At 50.9% G+C, this 24,601-nt stretch overlaps 15 non-coding genes and 1 pseudogene across 15 annotated transcripts; 4 read left to right on the top strand and 12 right to left on the bottom strand.

Annotated features, from left to right (window-relative positions):
- Nucleotides 1-332: 332 nt before the first annotated feature.
- Nucleotides 333-496, bottom strand: LOC137986129 (U1 spliceosomal RNA). Its single transcript, XR_011119580.1, has one exon. It is a non-coding gene; the product is annotated as a U1 spliceosomal RNA (small nuclear RNA).
- Nucleotides 497-691: 195 nt separating this feature from the next.
- LOC137986111 (U2 spliceosomal RNA) lies at nt 692-881 on the bottom strand. The gene has a single exon (XR_011119563.1). It is a non-coding gene; the product is annotated as a U2 spliceosomal RNA (small nuclear RNA).
- Nucleotides 882-6,520: 5,639 nt separating this feature from the next.
- LOC137986065 (U2 spliceosomal RNA) lies at nt 6,521-6,712 on the bottom strand. The gene has a single exon (XR_011119518.1). It is a non-coding gene; the product is annotated as a U2 spliceosomal RNA (small nuclear RNA).
- Nucleotides 6,713-6,979: 267 nt separating this feature from the next.
- Nucleotides 6,980-7,098, top strand: LOC137986064 (5S ribosomal RNA). The gene has a single exon (XR_011119517.1). It is a non-coding gene; the product is annotated as a 5S ribosomal RNA (ribosomal RNA).
- A 976-nt stretch (nt 7,099-8,074) lies between these two features.
- Nucleotides 8,075-8,237, bottom strand: LOC137986150 (U1 spliceosomal RNA). The gene has a single exon (XR_011119601.1). It is a non-coding gene; the product is annotated as a U1 spliceosomal RNA (small nuclear RNA).
- Nucleotides 8,238-8,431: 194 nt separating this feature from the next.
- LOC137986087 (U2 spliceosomal RNA) lies at nt 8,432-8,622 on the bottom strand. The gene has a single exon (XR_011119540.1). It is a non-coding gene; the product is annotated as a U2 spliceosomal RNA (small nuclear RNA).
- Nucleotides 8,623-8,889: 267 nt separating this feature from the next.
- On the top strand, nt 8,890-9,007 carry LOC137986125 (5S ribosomal RNA). The gene has a single exon (XR_011119577.1). It is a non-coding gene; the product is annotated as a 5S ribosomal RNA (ribosomal RNA).
- A 986-nt stretch (nt 9,008-9,993) lies between these two features.
- Nucleotides 9,994-10,160, bottom strand: LOC137986154 (U1 spliceosomal RNA). Its single transcript, XR_011119605.1, has one exon. It is a non-coding gene; the product is annotated as a U1 spliceosomal RNA (small nuclear RNA).
- A 203-nt stretch (nt 10,161-10,363) lies between these two features.
- On the bottom strand, nt 10,364-10,562 carry LOC137986089 (U2 spliceosomal RNA). The gene has a single exon (XR_011119542.1). It is a non-coding gene; the product is annotated as a U2 spliceosomal RNA (small nuclear RNA).
- A 272-nt stretch (nt 10,563-10,834) lies between these two features.
- Nucleotides 10,835-10,953, top strand: LOC137986127 (5S ribosomal RNA). The gene has a single exon (XR_011119579.1). It is a non-coding gene; the product is annotated as a 5S ribosomal RNA (ribosomal RNA).
- A 1,003-nt stretch (nt 10,954-11,956) lies between these two features.
- LOC137986156 (U1 spliceosomal RNA) lies at nt 11,957-12,125 on the bottom strand. Its single transcript, XR_011119607.1, has one exon. It is a non-coding gene; the product is annotated as a U1 spliceosomal RNA (small nuclear RNA).
- Nucleotides 12,126-16,181: 4,056 nt separating this feature from the next.
- On the bottom strand, nt 16,182-16,373 carry LOC137986157 (U2 spliceosomal RNA). Its single transcript, XR_011119608.1, has one exon. It is a non-coding gene; the product is annotated as a U2 spliceosomal RNA (small nuclear RNA).
- Nucleotides 16,374-16,641: 268 nt separating this feature from the next.
- LOC137986124 (5S ribosomal RNA) lies at nt 16,642-16,760 on the top strand. The gene has a single exon (XR_011119576.1). It is a non-coding gene; the product is annotated as a 5S ribosomal RNA (ribosomal RNA).
- Nucleotides 16,761-17,738: 978 nt separating this feature from the next.
- LOC137986149 (U1 spliceosomal RNA) lies at nt 17,739-17,901 on the bottom strand. The gene has a single exon (XR_011119600.1). It is a non-coding gene; the product is annotated as a U1 spliceosomal RNA (small nuclear RNA).
- A 189-nt stretch (nt 17,902-18,090) lies between these two features.
- On the bottom strand, nt 18,091-18,218 carry LOC137986110 (U2 spliceosomal RNA; annotated as a pseudogene).
- A 5,816-nt stretch (nt 18,219-24,034) lies between these two features.
- Nucleotides 24,035-24,217, bottom strand: LOC137986090 (U2 spliceosomal RNA). Its single transcript, XR_011119543.1, has one exon. It is a non-coding gene; the product is annotated as a U2 spliceosomal RNA (small nuclear RNA).
- Nucleotides 24,218-24,601: the final 384 nt, after the last annotated feature.

The raw sequence follows: 24,601 nt of genomic DNA, 5'->3' as shown, positions 1-24,601 counted from the left end.
ACACACATCCACTTACGTTTTCGAAACGATGCACGAGGATAAGAGCTCGACCCGCTGGCATTTTCTTGTCTCACTCGTCTATCGATGGAAATCGATGCGGCTGAAATAAACACGTCCTCTCGCTCTCTCTACGGCCAAGAATGAAAGAAATAAAATCACAGTTTTGCAGTGCACCAAGTACGGAACATTCACCTACAATTTCAGCAGTGGAATTCACAAATACAACTCACCTTCCTTAGTCCTTACACCGCCACCGCATCTCCTTCCCTGCCCTGCCTGAAACGTTACCAACAAACCTTCCCATTAGCCAACTTTGCCACCGGGGTTTGGTGCGGGGACTAGCGCGAACGCAGGTCCCCACTACCAGAAATTATACGCTCGAGTTACCCACATTTGGGGTAATCGCAAGGGTCAACCCAATCGAAGTGCAATGAAAGAGCCTCACCTTGAGAGGACTGCCTCCCTGATCACAGTGCCTCCCGCGTCAGGTAAGTATGCCTTTTCAACCTCTCCGGAACCGCAAAACGCAACTTGTCTGCGCATACCATGTGGTAATGGGGGTCACGTGCTCCTCGTCCTGTCGTGTCGTGCTGTCCACTCGCTGCTATGCTACCTAGAAAAGAGAAGAGAATGTGAAGGTTGGTTGCTTGGTCATTTGTTCTGCTTTCACTTGATTATTTCTTCCCCAGAGGGAAGTGGGCCACGCTCGGAGGTAGTGCTATACCGAGGCAACCGTGGCCGGGACGAGGCAAGCCTCTTTTCCACGGCCCAGTTCCAAAAATCAGTTTAATATATGAGCTGCTCGATGAGCAGCGGGTGAATGGCAGACCAAAGGTCACCAGTCGACAGACTCATCCAACGCCTGAGGCATTGGTCACCAGTATTAGGCGACAGAGGCGAAATAAAACTAAGCAAATCAGGTGGTACAGAGGGTGAATTAAGCAGGTGGCCCGAAGCGAAAAACGAGCTTGTTGGAAACATAGAGGCGATGACTCCATCCGCCCCCCACTGGCGGGCAAAATAACGTCGACGTCTCCGGGTTGAAAAACGCTTGAAGAGCAAGGGGAGGTGGAACTTGACACGGGCCTTTGCTCCCTCAATGACGGCGAGGGCCCCAGGTTGACAGAACGAAAGCGGTAGTCATTGCGGGCCAGCCAGATGTGAAACTTACAGGCACACAACAGGTAACTGAAGACTTTGGGCACTGCGTGAAGCTCAGTGGAATTGAAACCAAAAAGTAAATGGCGACGCTCAAGCACAGGACACATAGGCGAGAAATGAAAAAGGAGGGACTGTAGCCAACCAACAACACTTTGAGCAAGGGGACACACAAAGAGCAAATGCGACAGTGACTCGACGACAGGACCACAAAAACAAGCGGAGGAGACAGATAAACCAAAAGAGAGAAGACGCTCAGCAGTGTAAATCACACCATGAGCTACCTTCCAGGAGAAATCAACAACAAAGCGGTCAAAATCAAAGAAGTGGAACTGGCGCCACGTATCATACCAGTAAAGGTCCCCAAAGGAGGGAAAGAACTTAACTACACAGTGCGGTGTGACAGAGGAACAGGATAAAAGAAACTGGTAACCGACTTTGGCAGAGAAAAAAAGCCACGGAGGCGACAACGTGAGGGTCAGAGGATGCGAAAACCAAAGTTCCCCGGGAGGGGGAAAAAGAGCCACCAAGCGACTCCCAGGCCAAAAGCAAAGAGGAGTAAAATGGCGGTAACAGGGACCTGTCGAAGGCAGCGGGACGGGAGAAAACATCAAGAGAGGAGGCAGCAAAACACGATTGAAACCAGTACGACACAAAGGAGGACCAGCTTGACGAGGACAAAGTAGACCGTTTGACCCACTGACCCAGAAGCGACCAAACCTTGAGCTTAATGTCCACCACCGAGAAACCTCCCAGCGATGTGGGCTGAACGACCACAGCACGTGCAACGAGCTCCCGCTTGGTTTTCCAGAAGAATGAGAAAACAAGGGAGTTAAGTTCTTTAAGTACCCAGGGGGGCATGTGGACCAGGGATGCCACATACCAAACCCTGGCGAGGGCCAGGCAATTGATGACCAAAGCCTTGCCATGAAAAGACAAGGAGCGCTGACGCCAGGAGGAGAGGACGCGTTCCACAGCCTCTATCCGAGGCCGCCAATTAGTTCATCAATGTCATGCGGGCCAATGAAGACTCCGAGGATTTTAAGCTTAGAAGATGTCCAGTCGAGAGGGACAGGGGGGTCAGTTCGGCCAGCCCAAGACCCCAGCCACAAGCCGCGAGACTTTGTCAGGTTGAGCTTGGATCCAGAACCAAGCTCATACCTTGTGTAGGTGTCAAAAACAGCCCTAATGGAGGCATCGGAGGACAAGATGAGCGATGTGTCATCCGCGTACTGGGAAATTGGAGAGAGCGGTGAGGGCAGTCCAGGCAGCAAAGGTCCAGTAATGGCGGGATTTGCTCGAATATTGGCGGCCAAGACCTCAGCGACCATAACATACAGCAAAGGTGCGAGGGGGCAGCCTTGACGCACCCCCCGTGTGAGACTGAAAAAGTTTGAGACATGACCGTTAACAATGACAGCACTCTGAACAGCATTATAGAAAAGGCGGATCCAGCGCAGAAAGGAGGTTTGGAAACCCATTCTGCAGAGGGTGGCATGCAGAAAGGACCAATCAACGCGATCAAACGCTTTTTCTTGGTCGAGCGAGAGGATGGCACAAGGAGACCCGGATTGCGTGGCGTAATGGACCATGTCTCGGAGATAAGCGACGTTCTCACCAATATAACGACCGGGGACACCACAGGTTTGATCCTCAGCCACCACGGCATGAATAACCTTCAGGAGACGCCCAGCGATGACGCGGGCAGCGAGCTTGTAGTCCACACTAAGGAGGGAAATTGGCCGCCAGTTACGAGGGTTCAGCCGGTCACCCGTCTTAAAGATGAGAGAAATGATGCCTCGACGCTGAGAGAGGCTGAGAGTGCCAGCCTCATAACATGAGTTCAGGACGAGCACGAGGTCCTGTCCGAGCACCGGCCAGAATTTGACATAAAACTCCATAGGGAGGCCATCCAAGCCCGGGGTCTTGCCTCGAGCCATCCCACATAAAGCAGTATAACACTCCTCCGACTGGAGAGGACCATCACACTGTTGAGCCTGGTCGGCGGACAAGGTGGAGGTGAGGGCGTCGAGCAGGGAAAGAGCCACGTCCCCGTCAGTAGGCTCGGCACTAAACAAGTTAGAATAAAAGGAAGCAAAAGCCTGGCATAGGTCCTTTGAACTCGAGACCACTGTGCCATCATCGCATCGAAGTGCTGAAATAAGTCGGTCGGCGGCACGCTTCTTTTCCAGACGGAAGAAAAAGGCCGAGGAGGTTTCACCTTCCTCAACCCATTGGCCCGAGCACGGACTTGGGCTCCCCGAGCTGCCTCGAGGTCTAGGGCAGCAAGGGCAGACAGGGTAGAATGGTACGGCTCAACACAGGAGGTGAAACCGGCATCAACACGGTTCTTAAGATGCCCAGCTAGTCGGCCAAGGAGGTCTCGACACTGCGATGTTTTCTTTCGAGCGCTCAGCGCAATATTTAATTGTGAGGCCTTTGATTTGGCTCTTGCCCTTATCCCACCACTTAGCTAGTGACGGGAAGGACAGCATGGACTGCCTCCAAACGGACCAAAAATTAGTGATATGCTGGATATAGTCCTCATCATTGAGGACAGAAATGTTGAGCTTCCAGAAACTGTCCCAGGAGCAGCAATGTCTGGGACACTACAAGAAAGCACCACACCACAGTGATCCGAAAACGGACAAGGAATAATATCGCAAGTCAAGACTGATGGTAACAGGAGTACGGGGCACCAATGAGATCAATACGGGAGGCCATAAGGCCGTCTGAGCGAGTCCAAGAGAAGGCAGAATCGGAAGGATGCAGGTGCCTCCAAATGTCCAGACAACAGCAGGAGTCAAAAAGACGTTTTAAGGTAGCAGTACTTTCGCGGGAAGTGTCAGAGACATTGGAGCCCCGACGATCGAGGGCGCGGTCGAACACAGTGTTAAAGTCCCCGGCAAGGAAGGTCGGATAGGTGGGATCAACCCAAGACGAGACGTCGTCCAGGAAGTCGTCACGGGCTGGGTTGCGATTGGGGGCGTAGAGACAGCAGATACGAAACGGGTGCCCAGAATGGGTAAAGTGGCAAAAAACAACACGCCCAGCGGTGTCACACCAAGAGCTCGTAAGGGTGACCGTGGGGCGGAATAAAATGATGCAACCACAAGAGTGTGCAGAGCCAACAGAAGCAACTGCATTAAAACCAGATGAACGAAACCAGACTGACATTCACTGTCTGAAGAGCAGTGGGCCCTCTTGTAGGCAGACAATGTCAGGGACCTGAGGAAAGGAACGTAACCAGTGCAGAACACCAGCGCGCTTGGACGAGTCCCTGAGACCATTGGTGTTTAAGGAGAGGATAGAGAGAGCCATAACTGAGAAGAAAGAGAGAGACAGCACAACTAGGAGCGACGGCTCCGAACCGGGGCAGGGGGAGCCAAGGAGGGAAGGCCAGAATGAACAGCCCTCCCAGACTCCCTGCCCTTTCCAGACTTCGAGCGGCCGGGGACCGCAGAACCAGGAAGAGGTTTCTTCGCTTTCTTCTTAGACTTGACCTGATCATCAGAGGAAGCCTCAACATCCGAAAGTCCACGCTTAGTGACTGGTGAATCAGTCAGCTCGACCTCGTTAACCATTACGGGAGACAGAGATAGAACCTGTGGGGTATTTACAGGGGTTACATTGATGCCCGTTAAAGGGTCATCGTCACTAAATATACTTTGACTGTATTCAGTCTCATTAACTAGTTCATTATCATTCGTATCCATTTCTTTTCCATTATTACTATTATCCATTTCCATTTCTTTTCCATTAACTACAGCATTATTTGTCATTTCTTTTCCAGTAACTACATTATTACTATTATCCATTTCCATTTCTTTTCCATTAACTATAGTAGTATTGTCCATTACACCAACTACGTTACTACTAGTGTTAACATTGTATTACTCTGTGGCGCAGCCAAACCATCAGACGCAGCGGCGGGGGAGGCAGCCACCTGCACGCGCGTCGAGGACCCACCATTACCGTTTTAGGGAGGGCCGCACCCTCCTTAACATTTACTGGTGGCAGGAGAGGCCATGGGTGGAGTACCAGGGGGGATAACTCATTGTCCCTGAGGTCGGTGTGGGAACCCCAACTTGAAATACCAGGTTGCGTGGGGGCAGGAGGACGAAGGGTTACCCCCTCGTCCCCAGAGTCCTCATGGTCAGAGCTTGCAGGAGAAGTGGGAAGGTCCTCAGGACCAGAACTGACATCCAGGAGGGGAGGCAGCGACTCCGGGGGAGTGGCACCAACAACAAGTGAAGCGGACGGATGGGCGGGGGTCGCAGGCGAAGATGGTGGGTTCCCCCAGGCATTGGGGGGGTTGGGCAATCCCTGGCCATGTGACCAGGCTCCCGACACCTGCGGCACTTCCCGCGCAAGTCACAGTTTTTGGTGAGGTGTTCCCCACGACAGATATCACATTCGGCCGGCTGACCCACATACCACACCTTACATTTATATCCAGCAATGTCCAGATTACGAGGGATCCGGCCAGAACGAACCATTTTGATGATACGGGCTCCAGTGCAGATTGCAGGGTCACCCGGGTAATGCTGGTGCCTTATCGTCTCCACCTTCCCGTACGAGGAAAAGTAGGGCCGGAGGCGATCATCACTCTCCTCAAAGGGATAGTGATACAACATAACATTTTGAGCTCGAGGCCCAGCATACATGACTTTGCACTTAGCACCAGCTAAAGTGACAAAATCATAACCTTCAACAATATTTTTACATTTTGGGTCAGCGAAAGTAATCTGAACCAGTTTTACGGGAACAAACTGAATACTGTCAATCACAAAGGGGGTGAACTTTCCCTTGATGGCTGTAACAAGTTCCGCCCTGGGAACAGAGGTTGGAACATCGGAAAGGTCGAGGACTACTGTCCTCTTAAAGGCCGCAAGAGGCATGATGAAAAGGGAAAAAGAGAAAAAACAGTCCCCCCGGAAAGCAAAGCTCCCAGGAAGGGAACAGAAAGACTGGCTACCCTGGGTTATGGCAGGACGCCAAGCATAAGTCCCCAGGAGGGTCACCAGTAAAACTCAGGAATCAAAAATCTTACCACAAATCCCAAAAACGCTTGTCCCCACACTCCAATTCCAATACGGAACTTACGCGTACCACAAGGAAAGGCACGAACCTGGCAGATAATAAAAACCCGCGTCAGGTAAGTATGCCTTTTCAACCTCTCCGGAACCGCAAAAACGCAACTTGTCTGCGCATACCATGTGGTAATGGGGGTCACGTGCTCCTCGTCCTGTCGTGTCGTGCTGTCCACTCGCTGCTATGCTACCTAGAAAAGAGAAGAGAAATGTGAAGGTTGGTTGCTTGGTCATTTGTTCTGCTTTCACTTGATTATTTCTTCCCCAGAGGGAAGTGGGCCACGCTCGGAGGTAGTGCTATACCGAGGCAACCCGTGGCCGGGACGAGGCAAGCCTCTTTTCCACGGCCCAGTTCCAAAAATCAGTTTAATATATGAGCTGCTCGATGAGCAGCGTATCAGATATTAAGCTGATAAGAACAGATACTACACTTGATCTTAGCCAAAAGGCCGAGAAGCGATGCCCGTAAATGCTCACAGCGGACAAGGTGCTCCCAGTCTCATGGCCACGAGATATGGTGGTCCGATTACAATCCGTGCCAAGGAAGGAATGCCCAAAGCCAACCTGAAAGCGAGGCGCACACAACGATCGCCCTTGTACAGTGGGCAGCAGGACCAGCATTGCATGGCACTTGCGTTGACGGCAAGAGGACAAATGCACATTGTGCTTGCTCTGACCTCGTTTTTATTTTCCCTTATAACAAAGTTAATTTTCACGGCGAATTACTTGTCTACGACCATACCACAGGGAAAACACCGGTTCTCGTCCGATCACCGAAGTTAAGCCCTGTCGGGCGGGGTTAGTACTTGGATGGGAGACCGCCTGGGAATACCCCGTGTTGTAGGCTTCCCTTTTTCCTTCTGTACACTTGATTATCTCAAAAAATCTCAGTTTCCTTTAATGAAAGAACATTCCAAACCAGGTTTTTTGAACACAACATGCCAACGATATGTCAAAGATGAGACATACAACAAAAACAAAATAGTTCACACGAGAAAGTGGAACTTGTATTCCAAAGGGAGCGCGTGCGCGCGAGATCTTATCAATCCAACGTTTATGACATGAAACGTATCTTTTCGTGTGAGCAAAGAACAGGATACGACAAGTAAAAAATGCATGCACTGTTATGCATTAGATGGAAGTTAACCTAGCCCGGATGATATGCATACAACGAAGGCTACAACACTACAACATTGATCCTGCGAAAACGTGACTTACGTGACGTAGCGCACTTCAAAGTCTTACTGTTCCCTGCTCAACACGGACAGTACGTATTCAAAGGGCCGATAAGACACTATCCTGACCATGAAAGATTTACTTTTTATGATAACAATCCAATTAACTGATAACATAGAGAAACCACAAAGTGTTGGCCACAGAAATGTAACGCCAACTGATCTGGCGGGTCCTCAGTTACTCAATGCAAAACGGGCTCTCCAGAACGCAACATAACACAACGCAAAAGAAATCTATCGCGATGGAGCAGTACAAACACACATCCACTTACGTTTTCGAAACGATGCACGAGGATAAGAGCTCGACCCGCTGGCATTTTCTTGTCTCACTCGTCTATCGATGGAAATCGATGCGGCTGAAATAAACACGTCCTCTCGCTCTCTCTACGGCCAAGAATGAAAGAAATAAAATCACAGTTTTGCAGTGCACCAAGTACGGAACATTCACCTACAATTTCAGCAGTGGAATTCACAAATACAACTCACCTTCCTTAGTCCTTACACCGCCACCGCATCTCCTTCCCTGCCCTGCCTGAAACGTTACCAACAAACCTTCCCATTAGCCAACTTTGCCACCGGGGTTTGGTGCGGGGACTAGCGCGAACGCAGGTCCCCACTACCAGAAATTATACGCTCGAGTTACCCACATTTGGGGTAATCGCAAGGGTCAACCCAATCGAAGTGCAATGAAAGAGCCTCACCTTGAGAGGACTGCCTCCTGATCACAGTGCCTCCCGCGTCAGGTAAGTATGCCTTTTCAACCTCTCCGGAACCGCAAAACGCAACTTGTCTGCGCATACCATGTGGTAATGGGGGTCACGTGCTCCTCGTCCTGTCGTGTCGTGCTGTCCACTCGCTGCTATGCTACCTAGAAAAGAGAAGAGAATGTGAAGGTTGGTTGCTTGGTCATTTGTTCTGCTTTCACTTGATTATTTCTTCCCCAGAGGGAAGTGGGCCACGCTCGGAGGTAGTGCTATACCGAGGCAACCCGTGGCCGGGACGAGGCAAGCCTCTTTTCCACGGCCCAGTTCCAAAATCAGTTTAATATATGAGCTGCTCGATGAGCAGCGTATCAGATATTAAGCTGATAAGAACAGATACTACACTTGATCTTAGCCAAAAGGCCGAGAAGCGATGCCCGTAAATGCTCACAGCGGACAAGGTGCTCCCAGTCTCATGGCCACGAGATATGGTGGTCCGATTACAATCCGTGCCAAGGAAGGAATGCCCAAAGCCAACCTGAAAGCGAGGCGCACACAACGATCGCCCTTGTACAGTGGGCAGCAGGACCAGCATTGCATGGCACTTGCGTTGACGGCAAGAGGACAAATGCACATTGTGCTTGCTCTGACCTCGTTTTTATTTTCCCTTATAACAAAGTTAATTTTCACGGCGAATTACTTGTCTACGACCATACCACAGGGAAAACACCGGTTCTCGTCCGATCACCGAAGTTAAGCCCTGTCGGGCGGGGTTAGTACTTGGATGGGAGACCGCCTGGGAATACCCGTGTTGTAGGCTTCCCTTTTTCCTTCTGTACACTTGATTATCTCAAAAATCTCAGTTTCCTTTAATGAAAGAACATTCCAAACCAGGTTTTTTGAACACAACATGCCAACGATATGTCAAAGATGAGACATACAACAAAAACAAAATAGTTCACACGAGAAAGTGGAACTTGTATTCCCAAGGGAGCGCGTGCGCGCGAGATCTTATCAATCCAACGTTTATGACATGAAACGTATCTTTTCGTGTGAGCAAAGAACAGGATACGACAAGTAAAAAATGCATGCACTGTTATGCATTAGATGGAAGTTAACCTAGCCCGGATGATATGCATACAACGAAGGCTACAACACTACAACATTGATCCTGCGAAAACGTGACTTACGTGACGTAGCGCACTTCAAAGTCTTACTGTTCCCTGCTCAACACGGACAGTACGTATTCAAAGGGCCGATAAGACACTATCCTGACCATGAAAGATTTACTTTTTATGATAACAATCCAATTAACTGATAACATAGAGAAACCACAAAGTGTTGGCCACAGAAATGTAACGCCAACTGATCTGGCGGGTCCTCAGTTACTCAATGCAAAACGGGCTCTCCAGAACGCAAACATAACACAAACGCAAAAGAAATCTATCGCGATGGAGCAGTACAAAAACCACTGCCACTTACGTTTTCGAAACGATGCACGAGGATTAAGAGCTCGAACCCGCTGGCATGTTCTTGTCTCAACTCGTCTATCGATGGAAATCGATGCGGCTGAAATAAACACGTACTCTCGCTATCTCTCCGGCCAAGAATGAAAGATCTGAATAAAATCACAGTTTTGCAGTGCACCAAGTACGGAACATTCACCTACAATTTCAGCAGTGGAATTCACAAATACAACTCACCTTCATTAGTCCTTACACCGCCACCGCATCTCCTTCCCTGCCCTGCCTGAAACGTTACCAACAAACCTTCCCATTAGACAACTTTGCCACCGGGTGTTTGGTGCGGGGACTGTAGCGCTAACGCATGTCCCCACTACCAGAAATTATACGCTCGAGTTACCCACATTTGGGGTAATCGCAAGGGTCAACCCAATCGAAGTGCAATGAAAGAGCCTCACCTTGAGAGGACTGCCTCCCTGATCACAGTGCCTCCCGCGTCAGGTAAGGTATGCCTTTCCAACCTCTCCGGAACCGCAAAACGACCAACGTGTATGCGCACTACCATGTGGGGTAATGGGGGTCACGTGCTCCTCGTCCTGTCGTGTCGTGCTGTCCACTCGCTGCTATGCTACCTAGAAAAGAGAAAAGAGAATGTGAGGTTTGGTTGCTTGGTAACTTGTTCTGCTTTCACTTGGATTATTTCTTCCCCAGAGGGAACGTGGGCCACGCGCGGAGGTAGTGCTATACCGAGGCAACCCGTGGCCGGGACGAGGCAAGCCTCTTTTCCACGGCCCAGTTCCAAAAATCAGTTTAATATATGAGCTGCTCGATGAGCAGCGTATCAGATATTAAGCTGATAAGAAAAAAAACAGATACTACACTTGATTATTAGCCAAAAGGCCGAGAAGCGATGCCCGAATATGCTCACAGCGGACAAGGTGACTCCCCGTCTCATGGCCACGAGATATGGGGGTCCGATTACAATCAGGGCCAAGGAAGGAATTGCCCAAAGCCAACCTGAAAGCGAGGCGCCACACAACGATCGCCCTTGTACAGTGGGCAGCAGGCCCAGCATTGCATGGCAACTTGCGTTGACGGCAAGAGGACAAATGCACATTGTGCTTGCTCTGACCTCGTTTCATTTTCCCTTATAACAAAGTTACTTTTCACGGCGGAATTACTTCGTCTACGACAATACCACAGGGAAAACACCGGTTATCGTCCGATCCCCGAAGTTAAGCCCTGTCGGGCGGGGTTAGTACTTGGATGGGAGACCGCCTGGGAATACCCCGTGTTGTAGGCTTCCCGTTTTCCTTCTGTACACTTGATTATCTCAAAAAATCTCAGTTTCCTTTAATGAAAGAACATACAAAACCAGGTTTTTTCAACACAACATGCCAACGATATGTCAAAGATGAGAGGCCATACCAACAAAAACAAAATAGTTCACACGAGAAAGTGGAACTTGTATTCCCAAGGGAGCGCGTGCGCGCGAGATCTTATCAATCCAACGTTTATGACATGAAACGTATCTTTTGGAGTGAGCAAAAGAAAACAGGATACGACAAGTAAAAAATGCATGCACTGTTATGCATTAGATGGAAGTAACCCTATGCCGGAGGATATGTATACAACGAAGGCTACAACACTACAACATTGATCCTGCGAAAACGTGACTTACGTGACGTAGCGCACTTCAAAGTCTTACTGTTCCCTGCTCACCACGGACAGTACGTATGGCAAAGGGCCGATACGACACTATCCTGACCATGAAAGATTTACTTTTTATGATAACAAATCCAATTAACTGATAACATAGAGAAACCACAAAGTGTTGGCCACAGAAATGTAACGCCAACTGATATGGCGGGTCCTCAGTTACTCAATGCAAACTGGGACTCTCCAGAACGCAACATAACACAACGCAAAAGAAATCTATCGCGATGGAGCAGTACAAACACACATCCACTTACGTTTTCGAAACGATGCACGAGGATAAGAGACGAACACCGCTGGGCACATTGTCTTGTCTCACTCGTCTATCGATGGAAAACGATGCGGGCTGGAAATAAACACGTCCTCTCGCTCTCTCTACGGCCAAGAATGAAAGAAATAAAATCACAGTTTTGCAGTGCACCAAGTACGGGAACATTCACTCTAACAATTTCAGCAGTGGAATTCACAAATACAAACTTCACCTTCCTTAGTCCTTACACCGCCACCGCATCTCCTTCCCTGCCCTGCCCTGAAACGTTACCAACAAAACCTACACCATTAGCCAACTACTTGCCACCGGGGTTTGGCTGCGGGGACTAGCGCGAACGACAGGTCCCCACTACCAGAAATTATACGCTCGAGTTACCCCACATTTGGGGTAATCGCAAGGGTCAAACCCAATCGAAGTGCAATGAAAGAGCCTCACCCTTGAGAGGACTGCTCCCTGATCACCAGTGCCTCCACGCGTCAGGTATATAGTATGCCTTTTCAACCTCTCCGGAACACGCCAAAACGCAACGTGTCTGCGCATTACCATGTGGTAATGGGGGGTCACGTGCTCCTCGTCCTGGTCGTGTCGTGCTGTCCACTCGCTGCTATGCTACCTAGAAAAGAGAAGAGATTGTGAAAGGTTGGTTGCTTGGTCATTTGTTCTGCTTTTCACTTGATTATTCTCCCCAGAGGGAAGTGGGCACACGCTCGGAGGTAGTGCTATACCGAGGCAACCCGTGGCCGGGACGCGGCAAGCATCTTTTCGACGGACCAGTTCAAAACATAAGTTTAATATATGAGCTGGTCGATGCGCAGCGACACCACAGGTTTGATCCTCAGCCACCACGGCATGAATAACCTTCAGGAGACGCCCAGCGATGACGCGGGCAGCGAGCTTGTAGTCCACACTAAGGAGGGAAATTGGCCGCCAGTTACGAGGGTTCAGCCGGTCACCCGTCTTAAAGATGAGAGAAATGATGCCTCGACGCTGAGAGAGGCTGAGAGTGCCAGCCTCATAACATGAGTTCAGGACGAGCACGAGGTCCTGTCCGAGCACCGGCCAGAATTTGACATAAAACTCCATAGGGAGGCCATCCAAGCCCGGGGTCTTGCCTCGAGCCATCCCACATAAAGCAGTATAACACTCCTCCGACTGGAGAGGACCATCACACTGTTGAGCCTGGTCGGCGGACAAGGTGGAGGTGAGGGCGTCGAGCAGGGAAAGAGCCACGTCCCCGTCAGTAGGCTCGGCACTAAACAAGTTAGAATAAAAGGAAGCAAAAGCCTGGCATAGGTCCTTTGAACTCGAGACCACTGTGCCATCATCGCATCGAAGTGCTGAAATAAGTCGGTCGGCGGCACGCTTCTTTTCCAGACGGAAGAAAAAGGCCGAGGAGGTTTCACCTTCCTCAACCCATTGGCCCGAGCACGGACTTGGGCTCCCCGAGCTGCCTCGAGGTCTAGGGCAGCAAGGGCAGACAGGGTAGAATGGTACGGCTCAACACAGGAGGTGAAACCGGCATCAACACGGTTCTTAAGATGCCCAGCTAGTCGGCCAAGGAGGTCTCGACACTGCGATGTTTTCTTTCGAGCGCTCAGCGCAATATTTAATTGTGAGGCCTTTGATTTGGCTCTTGCCCTTATCCCACCACTTAGCTAGTGACGGGAAGGACAGCATGGACTGCCTCCAAACGGACCAAAAATTAGTGATATGCTGGATATAGTCCTCATCATTGAGGACAGAAATGTTGAGCTTCCAGAAACTGTCCCAGGAGCAGCAATGTCTGGGACACTACAAGAAAGCACCACACCACAGTGATCCGAAAACGGACAAGGAATAATATCGCAAGTCAAGACTGATGGTAACAGGAGTACGGGGCACCAATGAGATCAATACGGGAGGCCATAAGGCCGTCTGAGCGAGTCCAAGAGAAGGCAGAATCGGAAGGATGCAGGTGCCTCCAAATGTCCAGACAACAGCAGGAGTCAAAAAGACGTTTTAAGGTAGCAGTACTTTCGCGGGAAGTGTCAGAGACATTGGAGCCCCGACGATCGAGGGCGCGGTCGAACACAGTGTTAAAGTCCCCGGCAAGGAAGGTCGGATAGGTGGGATCAACCCAAGACGAGACGTCGTCCAGGAAGTCGTCACGGGCTGGGTTGCGATTGGGGGCGTAGAGACAGCAGATACGAAACGGGTGCCCAGAATGGGTAAAGTGGCAAAAAACAACACGCCCAGCGGTGTCACACCAAGAGCTCGTAAGGGTGACCGTGGGGCGGAATAAAATGATGCAACCACAAGAGTGTGCAGAGCCAACAGAAGCAACTGCATTAAAACCAGATGAACGAAACCAGACTGACATTCACTGTCTGAAGAGCAGTGGGCCCTCTTGTAGGCAGACAATGTCAGGGACCTGAGGAAAGGAACGTAACCAGTGCAGAACACCAGCGCGCTTGGACGAGTCCCTGAGACCATTGGTGTTTAAGGAGAGGATAGAGAGAGCCATAACTGAGAAGAAAGAGAGAGACAGCACAACTAGGAGCGACGGCTCCGAACCGGGGCAGGGGGAGCCAAGGAGGGAAGGCCAGAATGAACAGCCCTCCCAGACTCCCTGCCCTTTCCAGACTTCGAGCGGCCGGGGACCGCAGAACCAGGAAGAGGTTTCTTCGCTTTCTTCTTAGACTTGACCTGATCATCAGAGGAAGCCTCAACATCCGAAAGTCCACGCTTAGTGACTGGTGAATCAGTCAGCTCGACCTCGTTAACCATTACGGGAGACAGAGATAGAACCTGTGGGGTATTTACAGGGGTTACATTGATGCCCGTTAAAGGGTCATCGTCACTAAATATACTTTGACTGTATTCAGTCTCATTAACTAGTTCATTATCATTCGTATCCATTTCTTTTCCATTATTACTATTATCCATTTCCATTTCTTTTCCATTAACTACAGCATTATTTGTCATTTCTTTTCCAGTAACTACATTATTACTATTATCCATTTCCATTTCTTTTCCATTAACTATAGTAGTATTGTCCATTACACCAACTACGTTACTACTAGTGTTAACATTGTATTACTCTGTGGCGCAGCCAAACCATCAGACGCAGCGGCGGGGGAGGCAGCCACCTGCACGCGCGTCGAGGACCCACCATTACCGTTTTAGGGAGGGCCGCACCCTCCTTAACATTTACTGGTGGCAGGAGAGGCCATGGGTGGAGTACCAGGGGGGATAACTCATTGTCCCTGAGGTCGGTGTGGGAACCCCAACTTGAAATACCAGGTTGCGTGGGGGCAGGAGGACGAAGGGTTACCCCCTCGTCCCCAGAGTCCTCATGGTCAGAGCTTGCAGGAGAAGTGGGAAGGTCCTCAGGACCAGAACTGACATCCAGGAGGGGAGGCAGCGACTCCGGGGGAGTGGCACCAACAACAAGTGAAGCGGACGGATGGGCGGGGGTCGCAGGCGAAGATGGTGGGTTCCCCCAGGCATTGGGGGGGTTGGGCAATCCCTGGCCATGTGACCAGGCTCCCGACACCTGCGGCACTTCCCGCGCAAGTCACAGTTTTTGGTGAGGTGTTCCCCACGACAGATATCACATTCGGCCGGCTGACCCACATACCACACCTTACATTTATATCCAGCAATGTCCAGATTACGAGGGATCCGGCCAGAACGAACCATTTTGATGATACGGGCTCCAGTGCAGATTGCAGGGTCACCCGGGTAATGCTGGTGCCTTATCGTCTCCACCTTCCCGTACGAGGAAAAGTAGGGCCGGAGGCGATCATCACTCTCCTCAAAGGGATAGTGATACAACATAACATTTTGAGCTCGAGGCCCAGCATACATGACTTTGCACTTAGCACCAGCTAAAGTGACAAAATCATAACCTTCAACAATATTTTTACATTTTGGGTCAGCGAAAGTAATCTGAACCAGTTTTACGGGAACAAACTGAATACTGTCAATCACAAAGGGGGTGAACTTTCCCTTGATGGCTGTAACAAGTTCCGCCCTGGGAACAGAGGTTGGAACATCGGAAAGGTCGAGGACTACTGTCCTCTTAAAGGCCGCAAGAGGCATGATGAAAAGGGAAAAAGAGAAAAAACAGTCCCCCCGGAAAGCAAAGCTCCCAGGAAGGGAACAGAAAGACTGGCTACCCTGGGTTATGGCAGGACGCCAAGCATAAGTCCCCAGGAGGGTCACCAGTAAAACTCAGGAATCAAAAATCTTACCACAAATCCCAAAAACGCTTGTCCCCACACTCCAATTCCAATACGGAACTTACGCGTACCACAAGGAAAGGCACGAACCTGGCAGATAATAAAAACCCGCGTCAGGTAAGTATGCCTTTTCAACCTCTCCGGAACCGCAAAAACGCAACTTGTCTGCGCATACCATGTGGTAATGGGGGTCACGTGCTCCTCGTCCTGTCGTGTCGTGCTGTCCACTCGCTGCTATGCTACCTAGAAAAGAGAAGAGAAATGTGAAGGTTGGTTGCTTGGTCATTTGTTCTGCTTTCACTTGATTATTTCTTCCCCAGAGGGAAGTGGGCCACGCTCGGAGGTAGTGCTATACCGAGGCAACCCGTGGCCGGGACGAGGCAAGCCTCTTTTCCACGGCCCAGTTCCAAAAATCAGTTTAATATATGAGCTGCTCGATGAGCAGCGTATCAGATATTAAGCTGATAAGAACAGATACTACACTTGATCTTAGCCAAAAGGCCGAGAAGCGATGCCCGTAAATGCTCACAGCGGACAAGGTGCTCCCAGTCTCATGGCCACGAGATATGGTGGTCCGATTTACAATCCGTGCCAAGGAAGGAATGCCCAAAGCCAACCTGAAAGCGAGGCGCACACAACGATCGCCCTTGTACAGTGGGCAGCAGGACCAGCATTGCATGGCACTTGCGTTGACGGCAAGAGGACAAATGCACATTGTGCTTGCTCTGACCTCGTTTTTATTTTCCCTTATAACAAAGTTAATTTTCACGGCGAATTACTTGTCTACGACCATACCACAGGGAAAACACCGGTTCTCGTCCGATCACCGAAGTTAAGCCCTGTCGGGCGGGGTTAGTACTTGGATGGGAGACCGCCTGGGAATACCCCGTGTTGTAGGATTACATTTTTCCTTCTGTACACTTGATTATCTCAAAAACTCTCAGTTTCCTTTAAGGAAAGAACATTCCAAACCAGGTTTTTTGAACAAAACATGCCCACAATATGACAGACATGAGACATACAACAATAACAAAATAGTACACACGAGAAAGTGGGACTTGTATTCCAAAGGGAGCGCGTGCGCGCGAGATCTTATCAATCCAACGTTTATGACATGAAACGTATCTTGTCGTGTGAGCAAAGAACAGGATACGACAAGTAAAAACTGCATGCACTGTTATGCACTAGATGGAAGTTAACCTAGCCCGGATGACATGCATACAACGAAGGCTACAACAATACAACATTGATCCTGCGAAAACGTGACTTACGTGACGTAGCGCACTTCAAAAGTCTTACTGTTCCCTGCTCAACACGGACAGTACGTATTCAAAGGGCCGATAAGACACTATCCTGACCATGAAAGATTTACTTTTTATGATAACAATCCAATTAACTGATAACATAGAGAAACCACAAAGTGTTGGCCACAGAAATGTAACGCCAACTGATCTGGCGGGTCCTCAGTTACTCAATGCAAAACGGGCTCTCCAGAACGCAACATAACACAACGCAAAAGAAATCTATCGCGATGGAGCAGTACAAACACACATCCACTTACGTTTTCGAAACGATGCACGAGGATAAGAGCTCGACCCGCTGGCCATTTTCTTGTCTCACTCGTCTATCGATGGAAATCGATGCGGCTGAAATAAACACGTCCTCTCGCTCTCTCTACGGCCAAGAATGAAAGAAATAAAAATCACAGTTTTGCAGTGCACCAAGTACGGAACATTCACCTACAATTTCAGCAGTGGAATTCACAAATACAACTCACCTCCTTAGTCCTTACACACGCCACCGCATCTCCTTCCCTGCCCTGCCTGAAACGTTACCAACAAACCTTCCCATTAGCCAACTTTGCCACCGGGTTTGGTGCGGGGACTAGCGCGAACGCAGGTCCCCACTACCAGAAATGATACGCTCGAGTTACCCACATTGGGGTAATCGCAAGGGTCAACCCAATCGAAGTGCAATGAAAGAGCCTCACCTTGAGAGGACTGCCTCCCTGATCACAGTGCCTCCCGCGTCAGGTAAGTATGCCTTTCAACCTCTCCGGAACCGCAAAACGCAACTTGTCTGCGCATACCATGTGGTAATGGGGTCACGTGCTCCTCGTCCTGTCGTGTCGTGCTGTCCACTCGCTGCTATGCTACCTAGAAAAGAGAAGAGAATGTGAAGGTTGGTTGCTTGGTCATTTGTTCTGCTTTCACTGATTATTTCTTCCCCAGGGAAGTGGGCCACGCTCGGAGGTAGTGCTATACCGAGGCAACCCGTGGCCGGGACGAGGCAAGCCTCTTTTCCACGGCCCAGTTCCAAAAATCAGGTTAATATATGAGCTGCTCGATGAGCAGCGAGGCCAGGGGAAGGCCACCAGTCGAAAAGACTTATCCTGCAGGCGCAGGTTCGCCACCAATATGCAGCCAGAACGACAGGACATGACAAAGTACGAACAAGGCAAGCGGAGGACAACCAGGCTAAGAGGGAGACAACACGAGAACGAAGGCATGATTTCAGAAGGAGGACAAAACAAAACGATCATCGACAACTGAACCGATGACACCCGCAGCGCCCCACCTACGATGGAAAAGGCGCCGACGCCTTGGGGACTTACAGCGCTTGAACAAGAGCGAAGGTGGAACTGGACCCGAGAGCGGACTCTCGCAATAAGCTCAGGTGCGCCAGGGTGAATGCCCCGAAGCGAAAGTCGTTGCGGGCATGCCATACAAAATACTTACAAACATTCAGCATGTAAACAAAAACCTTCGGCAGAGAGCGGAGTTCACTTGGGGCGAAACCAAAGAGCACGATACGACAGACAAGCGAGGGGCAAGAAGGGGAGTAGGCGAACATGAGGGACTGGAGCCAAGACAGAACACTATGTGCCAGAGGGCAGGAAAAAAACAAATGAGAAGGACACTCGGGGGCCATGCCACAGAAGCAGTCCGGATCAACTGAATAGCCAAAGCCGATAAGCCGATCAACGGTGTACAGGACACCGTGAGCAACCTTCCAGGAGAGGTCGATGACAGGGCGATCCAGGTCAAAAGCGGAAAGCTGGCTCCAAGTGGAGGACCAGTACAGCTCACCGTATTGAGGGCGGAACTTCTCCACACAGTGAGGCAGCGAGCGTTGTTCGGACAGCAAAAACTGGTAGACGTGCTTGGCAGAGGCATCGGCCACAGGACAAGAATGGTGAGGAGACAACGAAGCAACAATAAGGCAGGCACGGCGACGGGAGTACGAGCCATCGACCTCCCCGCCAGGCAGACAACAATGCACGATAGAAGGGGGCAAAAGGGCAGAATGAAAAGCAGACGGGTTAGCCAGGACTGCATCGACTGACGTACGAAAATGGACGGAAGCCCAGTACGAGAGGAAGGACACCCAGCCAGATGGAGAAGAGACGAAACGCCGTACCCACTGCACGAGCAAGGAGGCAACCTTCAGCCGCGAGTCAACCACAGAGAAGCCGCCAGCAGTGGGGGCTGAGTGACAACCACCCGTGCAACCAAATCCCGTTTGCCCTTCCAGAAGAAAGGGAAGGTTAGCTTTGCCAATTCCGCGTGTACCCATAAGGGCGTGTGAATCAGAGAGGCCACATACCACACCGAGACAGAGCCAAGGCGTTGATGACCAGGGCCCTCCCCCGGAAGGACAAGGAACGCTGTCGCCATGATGCCAAAACATTCTCAACAGCTGTGATCCGCGGACGCCAGTTGTCCTCCTCCAGGTCACCAGGACCGATAAAGACTCCCAGAACCTTGAGTTTGTCAGACGTCCAGTCCAGCTGGACAGGCGGGTCCTGCCTGCCACTCCAGGAACCAAGCCAAAGGCCTTTAGACTTGGACACATTCAGCTTGGCCCCGGAAGCCGCCTCAAACAACGAGTAAGTATCAAAGATGGCCAAGATGGCATCATCAGAGCCAACGATTAACGATGTGTCATCTGCATACTGAGAGATGGGCGAAAGGGGGCGAGGGAGACCCAGGGATAGATAGGCCCGTGATACGTGGATTGGCACGGATGTTAGCAGCGAGAACCTCAGAGACCAACACATACAGCAAAGGCGACAGGGGACAGCCCTGACGAACACCACGGGAAAGATCAAAAAAGGAAGACAAATGACCGTTTACATTCACACAACTCTGAACACCCGTGTACAGTAAACGGACCCAACGGATAAAGGATGGACCGAAGCCCATCGAGACAAGGTAGAGATCATGAACTGCCAATCCACTCTATCAAAGGCCTTTTCCTGGTCCAAAGAGAGAATGGCAACGGGGGTGTTGGTCAAGGTGGCGTAGTCTACAACATCCCGAAGGAGAGCGACGTTCTCACCGATGAACCGTCCTGGCACTCCACAAGTCTGGTCCCTGCCAACCACCAGATGGATGACCTTCAGGAGACGCCCAGCTAGTACCCGAGACGCAAGCTTGTAATCCACATTCAAGAGGGAGATGGGGCGCCAGTTACGGGCGTCCAAACGATCTCCCTGCTTGGAGATGAGAGAGATGACTCCGCGACGTTGCGACAAGGACAGGGACCCAGAGGCATAACAGGAGTTGAGGACATCGACCAGGTCCCGGCCAAGCACTTCCCAGAAACGCACGTAAAATTCCATGGGCAAGCCGTCTGACCCGGGGGCCTTACGCCTAGCCATACCCAAAAGAGCAGCATGACACTCCCCAAGGGTGAGGCGACCCTCACAAAGGTCGGCCTGACTGGGAGGCAAAGAGGAGGTGACGTTGTCAAACAAACGGTCTTGCACACTGGGGTCTGTAGGGGAGGCAGAAAACAGCGACGAGTAAAAACCAGCAAGGAGGCGCAAAGATCAGCCGAGGAAGAGACAAGAGTACCGTCGGGCTCACGCAAAGCAGCAACCCACCTATCAGCCGCCTGCTTCTTCTCCAGACGGAAGAAAAAGGCAGACGACACTTCCCCTTCCTCCACCCACCGCACCCGGGACCGCACCTGGGCACCCTTGGCTTCATCAATGTCCCACCGGGACAGCTGTTCGAGCACGGACCGGTACGGCCCCAGACAGGACAGACAGCCAGAATCAACCCGGCTCTTCAGATGGTCGGCAAGCCGCGTCAGGAGATCACGAGACTGAGAGGCCAGGCGGGACCGCCGAGTGCAGTAGGAGATGGTGAAGCCCTTAATCATGGCCTTGCCATCTTCCCACCATTTGGCCAAAGAGGGACAGACAGCTTTACGGCGTTTCCATTGAGCCCAAAGATCGGAGACGGCACGAAAGTACTCATCCTCTTCCAAAAACAGACGTGTTCAGTTTCCACAAACCAGGCCCGGGGGAAGCAGCGTCCGGGACAGACACAGAGAGGAACATGGCACAGTGGTCCGAGAACGGACAAGGCAAAATGTCACAAACAGACACAGACGGAACCCATGCAAAAGGACAGCCCACCAGATCAATACGAGAGGAGAGACCCCCATCCGCCCTAGACCACGTGAAAAAACAGGCGTGGATGGGTGGAGGTAGCGCCAAATGTCTAAACAGCAGACGTCATCGAAGAGCCGAGTGAGGGCCGCAGTGCTTTCACGAGAAGTGTCACCAACAACCGAGCCACGACGATCGAGAGACCGGTCAAACACAGTATTAAAATCCCCGACCAGGATTGTGGGAACACTGGGGTCCGTATTGTCTGTAACGTACTCAAGGGAAACGATCCCGCTCGGGGTTACGGTTAGGGGCATACACACAGGCAACCCGAAAGCGCACACCCCGAAGCGAAAACTCCAGATGTAAGAAGCGGCCCTCTGCATCGGCCCACGAGGCAACGAAGGATACTGTCGGTCGAAATAGCATGACACATCCCGAGGACTTGACTGTGCCAGGCGACACGGAAAAGTCAAAGCCAGAGGACTGAAACCAGGACTGACATTCGGAAAAGGAAACGCAATGTGCCTCCTGGAGGCAGATGACATCTGGTACTGATGGCAAGGCCCGCAGCCCATCTAAGAACCCCAGCACGCTTAGCACCCATCCCGTAAGCCATTGACATTGAGGGACAAAACAGTTAGAGCCATGATGGTTGTCCAGAAGTACAAAACAAAACTCATTTCGAGCGGGTACGGGGGGGAACAGACGGAACCGTGGCGGGCATGGAATGAGCTGCCCGGTGAGAGTCAGGTTTGGGCACCAGACCAGTGGTCCCAACCTTCCGCACTCCTTTCTTAGTGCCCTTCTTGTGGGAAGGAACGGCACCGCCACTATCACCGTCAGACGAGAGAGACGAGTGGCCCCGCTTGCGGGCCGTCGACGCCTCGGCCATCTCCACCTCAACAGAACTGGGATTACCAGGGTGCATGGAGCCACTGGCAGCATGACTTACAACCCGGGCACACACTAACATTACTAACAATACTACCGTCAGAACTATGAACATCTTGGACAGGACCGGGGTGCACGGAACCAACAGCAGCGTGACTTACAACCCCACCTGCACTTACATTACGAGTAACACTATCGGTACCACTGAGGCGCATGGAGCCACTGGCCACATGACTTACAGCCCGGGCACATTAACACTACCAGTACTATTATCATTATTGGGGTGCACGGGGCCAGTGGCTCCATGCTTACAACCCCACCTGCACTTACACTACCACTATCATTAGAACTATCCTTACCAGTAACACTGTCGGCACCACTGAGGCGCATGGAGCCACTGGCCACATGACTTACACCCCGGGCACATTAAAACTACTAGTACTATTATCCTTACTGGGTGCACGGGGCCAGTGGCTCCATGACTTACAACCCCATTACCACTACTGGGGGCAGAGGCCCCATGTCCAACTATGATACTATCATCAGAAACCGGGCCAGAGGACCCGCTGGAATCAGAAAAGAGCTGAGGGGTGGACTCGACGGGGTCATCCCCAGAGTTCTCAGACAGAGGGGTCAACTCATTGTCACGCAGATCAGCAAGAGACGCCCAGCTACCAACACCTATGGACGACGAGGCCTGGACATCCCCAACAGCAGAGGCGCCCCCCCCCGACACGACGGCCTGGCGAGATGGGGCACCTTGAGCAGCACCAGACACCTGAGCAGTGCCCCATGAATTGCGGGGGCTTGGGCAATCACGGGCCATGTGGCCCCTTCTTACAATTCAGACACTTGCCTTTAAGCGGCATTCTTTCGCGACATGGGCCCCGTGACAGATGTCACATTCGGCCGGCTGCCCAACATACCATGTCTTAACCGCATACCCACCGACATCCAGGGAACGAGGTATGCGGCAACGGCGAACCATTCTCACAACCCGGGTACCAGTGGACAGGCCTACCAAATCAGGGTAGTGCTGATGACGGATGTCCCGCACCTCCCCGAACCCGCTCAAAACAACCAACAGAGGAGCATTGTCCTCTTCGAAAGGGTAGTGGTACACGAGGACATTCTGTACTCGCGGCCCACTCCTAACAACATTACATGCAACGTCACCGATGGTGACACGGTCAAACTGCTCGATCTCAGCTTTGGCCTCAGGGCCTTCAAAAGCAACTTGCACACGCTTGCCGGGCATGAATTGCACCGACTTAACTGTAAATTTACGGCCAAAACGTTCATCAATTAATTTGGCAACATCAAAGCGGCTTAGTGTAGCCGGCAATCCAGAAATATCCAGCACTACAGTGCGCTTAAGAGCACGAACCATAATGGACACAGGAACCCCAAGGGTCAAGAAGAAGACAGCTAGGAAAGACTCGGCTTACCCTGGGTTAGGACGAGGTGTCCAGCATGAGTCCCCAGGCGGGTCACCGAGAAAGACAGGAGAAGGTCTTACCAAGATCCTGACTTGACACTTCCCAGTACTTGATCTTCTTCCCACGAAAGTTTCCCCAAAAAGGTACCACAAGGGTCAGCAAGGCTTCACAAGGAAAAACAGGGTACGTACCACAAACGTAAGCAGCTCCAAAAAGGATAACTATAGCCCGCGTCAGGTAAGTATGCCTTTTCAGCCTCTCCGGGACCGCAAAACGCAACTTGTCTGCGCATACCATGTGGTAATGGGAGGTCACGTGCTCCTCGTCCTGTCGTGTCGTGCTGTCCACTCGCTGCTATGCTACCTAGAAAAGAGAAGAGAATGTGAAGGTTGGTTGCTTGGTCACTTTTTCTGCTTTCACTTGATTATTTCTTCCCCAGAGGGAAGTGGGCCACGCTCGGAGGTAGTGCTATACCGAGGCAACCCGTGGCCGGGACGAGGCAAGCCTCTTTTCCACGGCCCAGTTCCAAAAATCAGTTTAATATATGAGCTGCTCGATGAGCAGCGTATCAGATATTAAGCTGATAAGAACAGATTTTTTTTTTTTTCTTTTGATAAATTTATTTACAAGGGCCCAAGGGCCCAGGTAAAAAGATCGTATTCCCACATATTCATGATGCACCAAAAAAGTCCATGTTGAGCAAAGCTCAAAGTCCAAACTAGCTGATCTAACTAACCTAACTAACCTGTTCTACCAAAAGACTAGATCCAGAGTCCAAAGTTCATTAAAGGCAAAGCCGTGTTACAAAAACTAATTAACTAAAGATGAAAGGTAATATGATTATTTGCGGAGACTGAACAGACAACGTTTGAAGCAGACCAAAAAGACTAACCCTATCCAAGGAGTCACCCTGAACGCGGAATTTAACATCCTTAATAACATTATTAACAATTGAACGGAAGCCTAAGGTCCTGTTCCGAAAGGTTGCGAGGTTACGGGCATGCCAA

The sequence above is a fragment of the Montipora foliosa genome, unplaced genomic scaffold, assembly GCF_036669935.1.
Source record: "Montipora foliosa isolate CH-2021 unplaced genomic scaffold, ASM3666993v2 scaffold_135, whole genome shotgun sequence".
In the NCBI taxonomy this organism is placed as follows: Eukaryota; Metazoa; Cnidaria; class Anthozoa; order Scleractinia; family Acroporidae; genus Montipora; species Montipora foliosa.
This window is presented reverse-complemented; position numbering and strand designations above follow the sequence as displayed.